This window comes from Grampus griseus (genome assembly GCF_964374135.1).
Source record: "Grampus griseus genome assembly, chromosome: 3".
NCBI classification, from domain to species: Eukaryota; Metazoa; Chordata; class Mammalia; order Artiodactyla; family Delphinidae; genus Grampus; species Grampus griseus.
In genome coordinates this window covers 82,555,664-82,571,384 of record NC_139019.1, presented here as the reverse complement: position 1 = coordinate 82,571,384, position 15,721 = coordinate 82,555,664, and the positions used below count along the sequence as shown (strand labels likewise).

At 37.3% G+C, this 15,721-nt stretch overlaps 1 pseudogene across 1 annotated transcript; it reads right to left on the bottom strand.

The window, feature by feature from the left end:
• Positions 1-1,184: 1,184 nt before the first annotated feature.
• Positions 1,185-1,340, bottom strand: LOC309820082 (large ribosomal subunit protein eL39-like; annotated as a pseudogene). The gene has a single exon. The product of its transcript is annotated as a large ribosomal subunit protein eL39-like (transcript).
• Positions 1,341-15,721: the final 14,381 nt, after the last annotated feature.

The window sequence follows — 15,721 nt, the reverse complement described above, 5'->3', positions numbered from 1 at the left end:
AGAAAAGTTGTCAAAATACATGACACTTAAACACGTGATTTATTTTGCTCTATTAAAAATTTGCTTTGAACATTTTGAATTAAACTCCTTTAATCACATGATAACATGTACTTTGTACCATACCACCTTGCTGGCTTTTAGTATGCAGAGCCAAGATGAATTGCCTTCAAAAAATTTTTCAATTTATTTCTTCTATCAGAAACTGTCAATAATAGAGGATGGTGAGGCTGTAATGCAGAAATTACAAGGTTATCCAAGACCTGCCTCATATGTAGTTGGCATATGTTGCTCTCCAACTAACCTATGGATATGAATATTTCTGTACTAATTGAAAGTAAGCTAGCCAAAGTCAACCTACACAATCATATGGGTGGAATAATCATATAAGTTGAACCAAAAATTGGGACACATCAACAGACTGAATATTTGAAATTATGACTATTACATTATATCTAGAATATATGGTTAGCTTATTAAGGGTTAGGGGGCTAATTTTGTATTTTTTCTCAATTAAATTTAACTGTAGATTCACTTGAGAATGTGTTTTAATGCTTTACTGAATGAATCTACCCACTTTTACATTTTTTTGAGAAATAAAGAAAAGAATTAGGTGGTAAACAGAATCTATTACTAAAGTCATGTATATGATCCAAGGCCAATTTGAAGCTGCATTTTTGTGCAAGGAAGCCCATTTTGTTTATTGCTTTCCAAAAAATTTAAAATATTAAGTGTGATTATTTTTCCAAACTTTTTAAGGTTACATTAAATCAATGTAAATAATAACAATAAAGCTTGCTAACTTAAAAATGTGGGTTTTTTAGGTGTATGCTTTAGATTGAATTATTAATTAACTTTTGAATTGGAAATATTAATCTACAAAAGCAATAAAAAGTGTATTTTAACTCTTATTCTATCTAATATGAAGATAATATAGGCTCTTTGCTTTTACTATTTTCCCTCTGGTTACCTGTACTTTTTTTTTTTTTTTTTTTTTAGGTTTCACATATTCATTACTGAGCTACACAGTGAGCAGTGGTGAGGAAAGATCAAGAAAAGAGAAGAGAGCCATTCCATTTCTCCCATCAAACACAGACAGCTGTTCCAGACAGTAGTGATGTCCTGATACGGTAAGACACAATTGACCTTAATAGCATAAGTGTGTGCCACTTCATATGTGAGGCTCCTTATAGACCCAGCTTGGTTCTTCTCCAGTGTCTTCTCTTGGAGTTGTACCTGATTGTATTACCAGTTTTCATTTGAATCCATGGGGGAATGGGACGATTTTGCTTTTGTTTCTTGGCCAGGAATCACTTGATCCTGAAAGTGTTGTGAGAAGACATGCTGAGGAGGAAATTCAACTGCACATAGGATGGCAGACAAGAGAAAAGATCCCCTCTGGTTACCTGTCCTTGAGTAATCCTTTCTGCTTGTAATTATCATGACCAGAGATTGGATAGGAAAATAAAAGACTATAGGAATTACTCGGGGCTTAATCTGTCCTTGCATATGATGGTGGTGGGGAAATAAGTTGAAAAAGGTACATAATGTGGTGCTTGGGTTTTCTAAGGGCTCATTTATATACTATTTATATTCCCAATTTGGCATAAAAAAATTGAGGCTCTGATGATGTAATTTATAAAATTGATACATGGTACTATAAAAGATGGTTTCATAAAAATGTATTTTAAAACGTAATGACAAAACATTCTGGCTATCTTTAAAAAAATAGACTTTGACTGATTTGGAAGTGCCCAGGTCACTTTAAAGAGAATCTTTATTAGTCTATAGAAAGTAATGTTTATAACAGCTTGAAACTCAAAGGAAAGGGAACTCGGGGAGAAGCATGTTCAATAATTTCCAAGGTAACATGGATGCATACTGTGTATGCTCCTTTCATCTCATTTCTTACTGCCACATCCTTTCAAGGAAGAAAATAATATATTATTCATGGAAAAAATGTGTAAAGAAGGCAGTATAAGAAAGGCATACTTGAGAACTAATTGAAGTGCTATGAGGCAAGTTAATGCTTTTTTGCCAATAACTTGTGTGTACAGATAGGTTAAAAGGATTTTGAAGCCCTCTCTGAATCTGCCCCTTCCACACCCAAACTGGGATACATTTACTGAGAAAACAAGGATCTGGCATTTTAAAAACATTAAAAATATTTTATGTGAGTTATTTTTTACTTAGCACAGTAGAAGAAAGTCAAGATTAATTCATTAGTATATAGTCACCTTAAAAATGTGGAGGGCACTTCGATGGCCTCAATGGCCAGTAGGGGAGGGAGCAGGCTGTGTACAAAATGAGGAGGGAGCAGGCTGTGTACAAAGTCGGCTCTAAACCCTCTTTTGCTGTGGTGCAGTTTTTGTGGACTGGATGGCTGAGAGATCCAACAGAGAGGAAGAAATCATCACCAGGATCAACAGAGATAGGAACAGGGGAAACTTGGAAAGCTGTTGTGACAAAGTCAGTGATAAGAAGCCAGATCCCTGGGGTGGGTATCTGATCATGAAGCAGAGAACAGCATGTCATTAAGAATTTGATCAGGATTGAATAACTTCTGGCGATTTACTTACAAAATGACTCTTGCAGCCCTGGAGCATGGTACTCTTGCATGAACCACTGAAAAGTATCATTACAAAATATAAAATAAATTTTTTTAAAAAGAAGAAAAAATTAAAATGATCTCTGCCAAGTATATAGGTGAAAATAATATATAACTTTTTTGTTGGCTTACTAGTAAAATTGAATTATTTTCCATACTTTTAAAATTTTTACTATTTTTTCCCTGTCAACTGAATTTGGTGCCTTAGTTTAGTAAATATAATTTACCTCCTGTTTACTGATCATATATTACATGTAAAGCAGGGTGCCAATGTTTTGGAGAGGGGGCTGTGGAGAAATAAACGAAATGACAAATCCCTTCTCTTAAAGCCATATACTGGGTTGGGGAGAACAGCTTGTGCAGAATAACGTGACAGAAGTAAGGAAAGGAATGTGGATTGGGAAAACGGGACAGCTACATGTAAAAAAATGAAATTAGAACACTAACACCATACACAAAAATAAACTCAAAATGGATCAGAGATCTAATGTAAGGCCAGATACTATAAAACTCTTAGAGGAAAGCATAGGCAGAATACTCTTTGACATTAATCGTAGCAATATCTCTTTTGATCCACCTCCTAGAGTAATGAAAATAAAAACAAAAATAAACAAATGGGACCTAATTAAACTCAAAAGCTTCTGCACAGCAAAGGAAACCATAAACAAAACAAAAAGACAACCCACAGAATTGGAGAAAATATTTGCAAACAAAGCAACCAACAAGGGATTAATCTTCAAAATATACAAACAGCTCATGCAACTCTATGTCAAAAAAACAAACAATCCAATCAAAAAATGGGCAGAAGACCTAAATAGACATTTCTCCAAAGAAGGTATACAGATGGCCAAAAAGCACATGAAAAGATGCTCAACATCACTAATTATCAGAGAAATGCAAATCAAAACTACAATGAAGTTTCACCTCACACTGGTCAGAATGGCCATCATCAAAAAGTCTACAAACAATAAATGCTGTAGAGAGAGGGTGTGGAGAAAAGGGAATCCTCCTACACTGTTGGTGGGAATGTAAATTGGTACAACTACTATGGAGAACAGTATAGAGGTTCCTTAAAAAACTAAAAATAGAACTACCATATGACCCAGCAGTCCCCCTCCTGGGCATATATCCAGAGAAAACCATAATGCAAAAGGATACTTGCACCCCAGTGTTCATTGCAGCACTATTTACAATAGCCAAGACATGGAAGCAACCTAAATGTCCATTGACAGATGAATGGATAAAGAAGATGTGGTACATATATACAATGCAATACTACTCAGCCATAAAAAAGAATGAAATAATGCCATTTGCAGCCACACAGATAGACTTAGAGATTATCATACTAAGTGAAGTAAGTCAGACAAAGACAAATATCATATGTTATCACTTATATGTGGAATCTAAAAAAAAAGTACAAATGAACTTATTTACAAAACAGAAATAGAGTCACAGATGTAGAAAACAAATTTATGGTTACCGGGGAGGTGGGAGGAGGGAGGGATAAATCAGGAGCTTGGGATGAACTTACACACACTACTATACATAAAATAGATAACTAATAAGGACCTACCATATAGCACAGGGAACTCTACTCAATACTTTGTAACAACCTATATGGGAAAAGAATCTAAAAAAGAGTGGATATATGTATACGTATAACTGGTTCACTTGCTGTAGAGCAGAAACTAACACAACATTGCATTGTAAATCAACTATACTCCAATAAAAATTTTAATAAAGAGAAAGGGATGGGGAAAGGAGGGGTAGTGTTAAATGCAGGCACACTTCGGAGCAGCTAGCTTCAAGGTTCTAAACAGAACCACTGGTGAGTGGGACTCACACACCTCCTTTGAGTTCTGTTCCAGTGGTCAGTGTTGGAGAAATATCTTTGGGTCTGGAGGCAGAAGAGCAGGACAGAGGGACGATCCAAGAAGCCCTCTGAGACTCAGTGAATGCTTTATGACATGTTTACTTGCAGGCTCATGAGTTGAAAATGGCAAGAAAATGTCAGGTTTGACTTCCAGTGAGATAAAACAGTGTTCTGCCAAAGAGGTCCTATAAAGGGCTTACTTTGGGCTCCTACCTTCATTCGGGATATGTGCTCAAAATGTATATTCCTGGGGCCACTGGCTGAAGGTCTTTCCATTTTAGGGAAAGCAAAACGTAGAGAAGACATTTTTTTTTTTTTGCGGTACGTGGGCTTCTCACGTTGCGGAGCACAGGCTCCGGACGCGCAGGCTAAGCGGCCATAGCTCACGGGCCCAGCCGCTCTGCAGCATGTGAGATCTTCCCGGATCGGTGCACGAACCCGTGTCCCCTGCATTGGCAGGCGGACTCTCAACCACTGCGCCACCAGGGAAGCCCGGGAAGACATTTTATCCTATGTTGTACCCTGCCTCTGGTTGTTGACAGTGTGTTCAGCCTTCAGCAGGGAGAGTCAAATTTGGTTATTTTTCCACAGTCTTTGATTAATGAGCAGGACAATTCATCCCAGTCACAACCATGTTAGTGACTTTCTCAATGGTTCTCAACTGGAGAAGGAAGTCAGCAGATGGCTGGGAAATACCCACCAGCTGTTTACAGTCAGTCTGAGGCTTGTTAAGCTCGTTCTTTCAGGAATCTGATGTGGACAAGAGTAGACACCATGCTACTTTATGCACATTTTCAAAATCCCTTTTTTGCCCTTGGTTCAATTCTCAAATGGTTGAATGGTTGAAGTGAAATATTTTGCAGGTCTCTCTGAGATTGGTTGGATACTTATGTGAAGACAGAAAATTATATGATAGGTTTAGTAGTGACAGCGTGGACATGAGACTCGGTACATCTGCTAAAACATGGAACTTGATCCATCTATCAATAATTCTCTGAATTAAGAATTGGATAGTGGAGAAAGCACTTAGATTCTTTTCCTGGATGTATCATTTATTTATCACCAGCGTAATTCTGGGTTTTGCAATGAACTACTCCGAATTGTAGTTTCCTTTACTCTGCAAAATGGGGATTGTAAGCAGCAAGCCAGCATACTTCACTGGGTATTATAAGGATCAAAAAGACTGCATAAATGAAAGAATTTACAAAGTATAAACATGATACAGATGTGAAGACTTACTGCCAATAAGGGGTATGTGCAGATCACCTATGATGTTCCTGACACAGCTCTAGGTTTTTGGAAGATACTGAATAGATAAAAGGTGTGGCTCCTGCCCTCAACATCTATATGGTCCAGCTAACTGAGGAGCAGCACAAGGCAGTACCTAAATCAAGACCTAAAGGGGCTGATGGAAAAGAAGTGCCATCAGAGTTTAGAGAAGAATGAGATGAGCAAGGGTTAATGTGCAGATAGACAACATTATGGAAGAGGTAGGCATTGAGTTGCACTTTAGAACAGGGAAACGGGTGAACTGAGAGGACTGAAATTAAAAGAAGCTGAAAAGGACTTAAAATTCGAAGTTCAGCCTTTTCCAAAAATGTCCTTTCCCTACTATGTTCACTGTCAAACTCCTTATTTACAAGTTAACCCCTTTCTAAACCCTAGGAATTCTTTTCTGACCCTCCCAAATGGAGCTGGTCATTCTCTCCTCTAGTGGTTCCTGTCCTCAAAAGATACACATTTACATTATTGAAAGTATCTCATTGTGTCAAAACAGTAATATAAATACCATTTTAAAAATGAGACAGACCTGGGATCTACACCCAGTTTTACTGCTAACTGACTCTCTGACTTAGGGCAAATCATTTACCCTTCACCAGTTGAGTAAATCTTTCATCTGTAAGCTAGAAATGATAATAACAACATTATAATTCTGAGCATTAAATAAGGAATAGTGTCTCAATGAGTCCTGTGTGTAGTGAACACTTCAGAAATGATGTCCGTTGTTAATTTTATGGATCTGTTGCCCTCATTGGTTAATGTGGAACTCTCATTTTGCTTTTCTTTAGATACTAGCGTCTAGCCTGGGGCCAGGCACAAAGTAGGTACCTGATAAATATTTGAACCAAAATGAGCATTCAAGATGGAGGAGGCATTTTAGGAAGTGGCAACAGCAAAGATACAGAAATAGAAATAGAGATAATCTGTGTGAAAAGTAGTGAGTGTGGAAGTGGGAGGGGAGAGATAATGAAATAATTCCTCTGATCTGATGAGAGGAAAGATTTATATTGGAGAATAAATTACGCTAGATGAATTCGTGGGGCACAGATGGAGGAGGACCAGGATTTGGGTTTGATGTAGTGGGTAATAGGGAATCATAGTTTTTTGAGGAGGAGTGACATGATGAAAAATGTTGAGTAAATAGATTAAGACTTCCTTGGTTCAATAAGCAAATTATTTTTAGACTAAAAGCTATATCACTATGACCATTTATGACTATAATTTGTTGCCTTCTCACTCGATTGTAAGAGAAACAAGTCAATATTGTTCTCTTCTTTCCAAGTTTTTAAAGGAAAAAGAAACATTATTTTTCATACTTGATATGGCTGTGTGGTGAGTCTCCTTCAGATCAGTGAAAGTACTCCTCTCTGAAGACATTGAAGGGTGTCTTAACGATAATGATTAATGACTTGAAAACACCCATAAATCTTTGAGGAATGAACAAACCACTATTAGAGCCATATGTTGCCCTCACTCTTTGCATGGAACTTCTACGAAAGTCGCTAGGAGTTCAGTGGAATGATGAGGGGAAGCATATGGCCCTAGATCTGAACTAAATTAGTAACAGTATGAAAACACAGTTAAATAGTGATAATCCCCCTTGTTATCCAGCTTTTTTCCTTTTTCAGACCACCTTGTGGTGTATAGTTAACCACAAAAAAGATACTTGTTAAATGGGGAGAGCCAACCTGCGAGGAGAAACCATGTGGCATATCTTTTGAAACAAGCTGAAGAGGCAGTGATTTGGGGCTTTGTTGCTCAGGACTTCCATGGAGTCATTTAGAGATCAAAAAAGAGCGTAACCTGACGACTATGCATTAGGCACTCCATCTGGCTCTGTCCCACACTGTTGCCATAGTCACCTATCTCCTAGCAACAATGAACAGCATTTTCATGTCTCTAAAGTGACAAAGCATGCAAGTGAAAAATATAGATGTAATCACAATAGGATAATAATCTGAGAGGTTATCTTATGGTCAGGGTTCACTGTGAAGATCTATATGAATCTGTGGTTTCATGGTCCTCTCTCCTGTGATGGGTTTCGATAAGAAAATGCCTTGGCTCAAACTGAGGCAGCCCAACAGCTTCCTATTGAATATAAAGACTACAGATATCATTACAAAGAACATGGTAAAGGGGAAGTTTATTTTAAAAGGTGGAAAAACACAATTATCAGTTTGAATAACCTGACAATCATTATCTAGAACTCTGGGTAGAAGGGACTGGGGATGGAAAAACCCTGGCCTTCAGTCTGCGAAGAAGGAATATTCCATCCTGACAAATTCAGGCTCAAACAGTCCATTAGCAGCCTTTGCAATGAGCAATGAGTCTCAATTGAGGTCACTAATCAGAAGCAGTAAAGAAGCTGAAATAAAGATAAAAGGAAAAGGCTATATGCGTCATGCTTGTCTTTGAGGCAAAGTGAAAAACAAACTGTGTGACACTAAGAGGATCTTTAGCTGTTTATTTCTAAATGTTTGTACCATATTTCAAATAATCTTTATTTAAATATTCTGCCAAAAGAAATCCATTGAGATACCAGCCTTGTTTTTTTTTAATGTCACAGCATTGAATCCTAATAAACCTTGCTATTATACTGACTCATGTGCATAAAATGAGAACTCAGAAGAGTTTGGACATCCACACAGAGGTTAGTAACAAAGAAATCAATGCCAGTTTTCATCTTTAAATGCCATTTTGTGTATTATTTACTAGTTTCATCACCTATGTTCCATGACCCACTTCTCCTTTAGAAAGAAGAATACATAGGTCTTTCCTGATTTTGTATCAGAACGTATGCATTTGGTAAATGTCAATGAAAGATGTACACTGTGGGAAGTAGATTCAGGAATGTCTCTGAGAGATGTCACTTGAGGGGAAGTAGAGCATCAAAACAGTGTTGACTCCAGGATGAAATAAGTAATCTCCACACCTAGGCAGGCCATCACAATGTGTTTACACATTACATGCAGAGCTGAGTTTAGCTGTGCTAACTGCTTTGTCAGAAAATCCTCCTGAAATGAAATAATCATAGAAGATAGGTGAGTGCTGATTTTGTGAAATAAACAGTGATTGAGGAAAGAAGAAAAACCAGCAGGACTCAGCATGAAGCAAATTAATTCATGCTGGAGATTTACTCTCCAGAAGAAATTAAATTGCCCACTTCCTAAACAGTACAGTTCTTGGCATGCCGTTTCTTTCTCTTTCTTCCTATATTTGTTTCACGTTAGAGCTCCTTAATATTTCTTTCCACTATTTATATTTTACTTTATTTATTTATTTTTTGGGAGCTAGGAGATATGTGATTAAATGGATACATGGAAATTTTTTTTATGGGCTTGCATTTTACTTTTATTTTTAACATCTTTATTGGAGTATAATTGCTTTAAAATGATGTGTTAGTTTCTGCTTTATAACAAAGTGAATCAGCTATACATATACGTATGTTGCCATATCTCCTCCCTCTTCCGTCTCCCTCCCACCCTCCCTATCCCACCCCTCAAGGTGGTCACAAAGCACCGAGCTGATCTCCCTGTGCTATGTGGCTGCTTCCCACTAGCTATGTATTTTACATTTGGTAGTGTATATATGTCCATGCTACTCTCTCACTCCGTCCCAGCTTACCCTTCCCCATTCCCGTGTCCTCAAGTCCATTCTCTACGACTGCATCTTTATTCCTGTCCTGCCCCAAGTTCTTAAGCACCATTTTTTTTTTAGATTCCATATATATGTGTAAACATAAAGTATTTGTTTTTCTCTTTCTGACTTACTTCACTCTGTGTGACAGACTCTAGGTCCATCTACCTCACTACAAATAACTCAGTTTCGTTTCTTTTTATGGCTGAGTAATATTCCATTGTATATGTGTGCCATTTCTTCTTTATCCATTCATCTGTCGATGGACACTTAGGTTCCTTCCATGTCCTGGCTATTGTAAATAGAGCTGCAATGAACGTTGTGGTACATGACTCTTTTTGAATTATGGTTTTCTCAGGGTATATGCCCAGTAGTGGGATTGCTGGGTCATATGGTAGTTCTATTTTTCATTTTTTAAGGAACCTCCTTATTGTTCTCCATAGCTGTATCAATTTACATTCCCACCAACAGTGCAAGAGGGTCCCTTTTCTCCACACCCTCTCCACCATTTATTGTTTGTAGATTTTTTGATGATGGCCATTCTGACTGGTGTGAGGTGATACCTCATTGTACTTTTGATTTGCATTTCTCTAATGGTTAGTGATGTTGAGCATCCTTTCATGTGTTTGTTGGCAATCTGTATCTTCTTTGGAGAAATGTCTATTTAGGTCTGCCCATTTTTTGGATTGGGTTGTTTGTTTTTTGATATTGAGCTGCATGAGCTGCTTGTGAATTTTGGAGATTAATCCTTTGTCAGTTGCTTCGTTTGCAAATATTTTCTCCCATTCTGAGGTTGTCTTTTTGTCTTGTTCATGGTTTCCTTTGCTGTGCAAAAGCTTTTAAGTTTAATTAGGTCCCATTTGTTTATTTTTGTTTTTATTTCCATTTCTCTAGGAGGTGGGTTAAAAAGGATCTTGCTGTGATTTATGTCATAGAGTGTTCTGCCTATGTTTTCCTCTAAGAGTTTTATAGTGTCTGGCCTTACACTTAGGTCTTTAATCCATTTTGAGTTTATTTTTGTGTGTGCTTTAGGGAGTGTTCTAATTTCATTCTTTTACATATAGCTGTCCAGTTTTCCCAGCACCAGTTATTGAAGAGGCTGTCTTTTCTCCATGGTATATCGTTGCCTCCTTTATCAAAAATAAGGTGACCATATGTTCGTGGGTTTATCTCTGGGCTTTCTATCCTGTTCCATTGATCTATATTTCTCTTTTTGTGCCAGTACCATACTGTCTTGATTACTGTAGCTTTGTAATATACTCTGAAGTCAGCGAGCCTGATGCCTCCAGCTCTGTTTTTCTTTCTCAAGATTGCTTTGGCTATTCGGGATCTTTTGTGTTTCCATACAAATTGTGAATTTTTAGTTCTAGTTCTGTGAAAAATGCCATTGGTAGTTTGATAGGGATTGCATTGAATCTGTAGATTGCTTTGGGTAGTGTAGTCATTTTCACAATGTAGTTTCTTCTAATCCAAGAACATGGTATATCTCTCCATCTGTTTGTATCATCTTTAATTTCTTTCATCAGTGTCTTATAGTTTTCTGCATACAGGTCTTTTGTCTCCTGAGGTAGGTTTATTCCTAGGTATTTTATTCTTTTTGTTGCAGTGGTAAATGATAGTGTTTTCTTAATTTCTCTTTCAGATTTTTCATCATTAGTGTATAAGAATGCAAGAGATTTCTGTGCATTAATTTTGTATCCTGCTACTTTACCATATTCATTGATTAGCTCTAGTAGTTTTCTGGTAGCATCTTCAGGATGCTCTATGCATAATATCATGTCATCTGCAAACAGTGGCAGTTTTACTTCTTCTTTTCTGATTTGGATTTCTTTTATTTCTTTTTCTTCTCTGATTGCTGTGGCTAAAACTTCCAAAACTATGTTGAATAATAGTGGTGAGAGTGGGCAACCTTGTCTTGTTCCTGATCTTAGTGGAAATGGTTTCAGTTTTTCACCACTGAGAACGATGTTGGCTGTGGGTTTGTTATATATGACCTTTTTTATGGTGAGGTAAATTCCCTTTGTGACTACTTTCTGGAGGGTTTTTATCATAAATCGGTGTTGAATTTTGTCAAACCCATTTTCTGCATCTATTGAGATGATCATATGGTTTTTATCCTTCAGTTTGTTAATATGGTGTATCACATTGATTGATTTGCATATATTAAAGAATCCTTGTGTTCCTGGGATACACCCCACTTGATCATGGTGTATGATCCTTTGAATGTGCTGTTGGATTCTGTTTGCCAGTAGTTTTGTTGAGGATTTTTGCATCTATGTTCATCAGTGATATTGGCCTATAGTTTTCTTTTTTTGTGACATCTTGGTCTGGTTTTGGTATCAGGGTGATGGTGGCCTCGTAGAATGAGTTTGGGAGTGTTCCTCCCTCTGTTATATTTTGGAAGAGTTTGAGAAGGATAGGTGTTAGCTCTTCTCTAAATGTTTGCTAGAATTTGCCTGTGAAGCCATCTGGTGCTGGGCTTTTGTTTGTTGGAAGATTTTTAATCACAGTTTGAATTTCAGTGCTTGTGATTGGTCTGTTTATATTTTCTATTTCTTCTTGGTTCAGTCTCAGAAGGTTGTCTTTTCTAGGAATTCATCCATTTCTTCCAGGTTTTCCATTTTATTGGCATACAGTTGCTTGTAGTAATCTCTCATGTTCCTCTGTATTTCTGCAGTGTCAGTTGTTACTTCTCCTGTTTCATTTCTAATTCTATTGATTTGAGTGTTCTCCCTTTTTTTCTTCATGAGTCTGGCTAATGGTTTATCAATTTTGTTTACCTTCTCAAAGAACCAGCTTTTAGTTTTATTGATCTTTGCTATTGTTTCCTTCATTTCTTTTTCATTTATTTCTGGTCTGATCTTTATGATTTCTTTCCTTTTGCTAACTTTGGGGTTTTTTGTTCTTCTTTCTCTAATTGCTTTAGGTGTAAGTTTAGGTTGTTTATTTGAGATGTTTCTTGTTTCTTGAGGTAGGATTGTATTGCTATAAACTTCCCTCTTAAAACTGCTTTTGCTGCATCCCATAGGTTTTGGGTTATCGTGTTTTCATTGTCATTTGTTTCTAGGTATTTTTTGATTTCCTCTTTGATTTCTTCAGTGATCTCTTGGTTATTAAGTAGTATATTGTTTAGCCTCCATGTGTTTGTATTTTTTACAGATTTTTACCTGTAATTGATATCTAGTCTCACAGCATTGTGGTCGGGAAAGATACTTGATACGATTTCAATTTTCTTAAATTTACCAAGGCTTGATCTGTGACCCAAAATATGATCCCTCCTGGAGAATGTTCCATGAGCACTTGAGAAGAAAGTCTATACTGAGTTTTTTGGATGGAATTCCCTATAAATATCAATTAAGTCCATCTTGTTTAATGTATCATTTAAAGCTTGTGTTTCCATATTTATTTTCATTTTGGATGATCTGTCCATTGGTGAAAGTGGGGTGTTAAAATCCCCTACTATGATTGTGTTACTATTTCCCCTTTTATGGCTGTTAGCATTTGTCTTATGTATTAAGGAGCTCCTGTGTTGGGTGCATAAATATTTACAATTGGTATTTCTTTTTCTTGGATTGATCCCTTGATCCTTATGTAGTGCCCTTCTTTTTCTCTTGTAATATCTTTATTTTAATGTCTAGTTGGTCTGATATAAGAATTGCTACTCCATCTTTCTTTTGATTTCCATTTGCATGGAATATCTTTTTCTATCCCCTCACTTTCAATCTGTATGTGTCCCTAGATTTGAAGTGGGTCTCTTGTAGACAGCATATATACAGGTCTGTTTTTGTATCCATTCAGCCAGTCTATGTCTTTTGGTTGGAGTATTTAATCCATTTACATTTAAGGTAATTATTGATATGTATGTTCCTATTACCATTTTCTTAATTGTTTTGGGTTTGTTGTTGTAGGTCTTTTCCTTCTCTTGTGTTTCCTGCCTAGAGAATTTTCTTTAGCATTTGTTGTAAAGCTGGTTTTGTGGTGATGAATTTCCTTTGCTTGTCTGTAAAGGTTTTAATTTCTCTGTCGAATCTGAATGAGATCCTTGCTGGGTATAGTCATCTTGGTTGTAGGTTTTTTTCCCTTTCATCCCTTTAAATATGTCCTGCCACTCCCTTCTGGCTTGCAGAGTTTCTGCTGATATATTAGCTCCTAACCTTATGGGGATTCCCTTGTATGTTATTTGTTGTTTTTTCTCTTGCTGTTTTTAATATTTTTTCTTTGTATTTAATTTTTGATAGTTTGGTTAATATGTGTCTTGGCATGTTTCTCCTTGGATTTTTCCTGTATGAGACTCTCTGTGCTTTCTGGAGTTGATTGACTATTTCCTTTTTCGTATTATGGAAGTTTTCAACTATAATCTCTTCAAATATTTTCACAGTCCCTTTCTTTTTCTCTTCTTCTTCTGGGACCCCTGTAATTCAAATGTTGGTGTGTTTAATGTTGTCCCAGAGGTCTCTGAGACTGGCCTCAATTCTCTTCATTCTTTTTTCTTTATTCTGCTCTATGGTAGTTTTTTCCACTATTTTATCTTCCAGGTCACTTATCCGTTCTTCTGCTCCAGTTATTCTGCTATTGATTCCTTCTAGAGAATTTTTAATTTCATTTATTGTGTCATTCATCACTGTTTGTTTGCTTTTTAGTTTTTCTAGGCCCTTGTTAAACGTTTCTTGTATTTCCTCCATTCTATTTCCAAGATTTTGCATCATCTTTACTACCATTACTCTGAATTCTTTTACAGGTAGACTGCCTATTTCTTCTTCATTTTTTTGGTCTTGTGGGTTTTTACCTTGCTCCTTCATCTGCTGCGTATTTCTCTGTCTTTCCACTTTGCTTAACTTACTGTTTTTGGGGTCTCCTTTTCGCAGGCTCCCGGTTTGTAGTTCCCATTGTTTTTGGTGTCTGCCCCTAGTGGCCAAGTTTGGTTCAGTGGGTTGTGTAGGCTTCCTGGTGGAGGTTACTGGTGCTTGTGTTCTGGTGGATGAGGCTGGATCTTGTCTTTCTGGTGGGCAGGACCGCGTCCGGTGGTTTGTTTTGGTGTGTCTGTGACCTTATTATGATTTTAGGCAGCCTCTCTGCTAATGGATGGAGTTGTGTTCCTTTCTTGCTAGGTATTTGGCATCGGGTGTCCAGCACTGTAGCTTGCTGGTCGTTTAGTGGACCTGGGTCTTAGCATTGAGATGGAGATCTCTGGGAGAACTTTCGCCATTTGATATTACGTGGAGCTGGGAGGTCTCTGGTGGGCCAATGTCCTGAATTCAGCTCTACCACCTCAGAGGCTCAGGCCTGACACCTGGCCAAGCACTAAGACCCTGTCAGCCACTCGGCCAGGTACATGGTGAGTTTCTTGCCTTTTGGGAAGTCTGAGGTCTTCTGCCAGCAATCAGTAGGTGTTTTGTAGTAGTTGTTCCACGTGTAGATGTATTTCTGATGCATTTGTGGGGAGCAAGGTGATCTCCACGTCTTAGTCCTCCACCATCTTGAAGGTCTCTTCTTTCCACTAATTTTAAAATTACAGTTTGAAGCTCCAGTTCTCTGTGTAGTTCTGTGAAGTCTGGCCTTCAAGTAGTTTCTTTACCACTGATTTGTTTTGGAAAAGAACATTTCTCCCCAGTTATCTCACTTGTTTATTTCATTCATGTCTGCTCCAGAGGAGAATATAAGGAGTCACCATGGTTACTTTGTCTCTTCTGCTTTATACTGATTTAGTGACTCAAGGGATATTAATGTTTTCATTATACTAATTTGGAATCACTGAAGGAAAACTGTATCTTAGTGTCCATTCACAATATATGGCAGCTCAGTGTAAATAAAGATTGCTGGGTTCTTTCCCTATTCTTCTCATCCAGTAGCAAAAGAAAAATAAAAGACACAAACTGTTGTTCTTCCATTTATTTCTGCACACAGAGAAAGATGTCAGCACACATTAAAAGTGAAACCACATTTGAGAAGACATGCAGAACTTTGCAAATGCCATAGCTGTTTGTAGAGCTTTGAGCTGGAGGGGATATCATATGTTTTTCAATCTGTTTTTATCTCTTCTGCTGTCTTAAAATAAACATGTAATTCTTGTTCTTGGCCTTAGAACGTGAGTTGTGCCATCAGTCTGTTGTGATCCATTTGCTAAAATATTCCAATGATGAATGACTCTTCCTTCCTGTAATAACTGTTGTGGTATTATTTTTGCCTAGTGAAAGTCTTTGTGTCTCTTGGAGGGCTAACAATAGGAAAGGACAGCTATGTGGCACAAGCCCTGGTTGATAACCAAAGCTCGTAAGATTTCATTTGAATCCTATGTCCCTTACAGGCACAGTTGGGTGGTGGGAAAA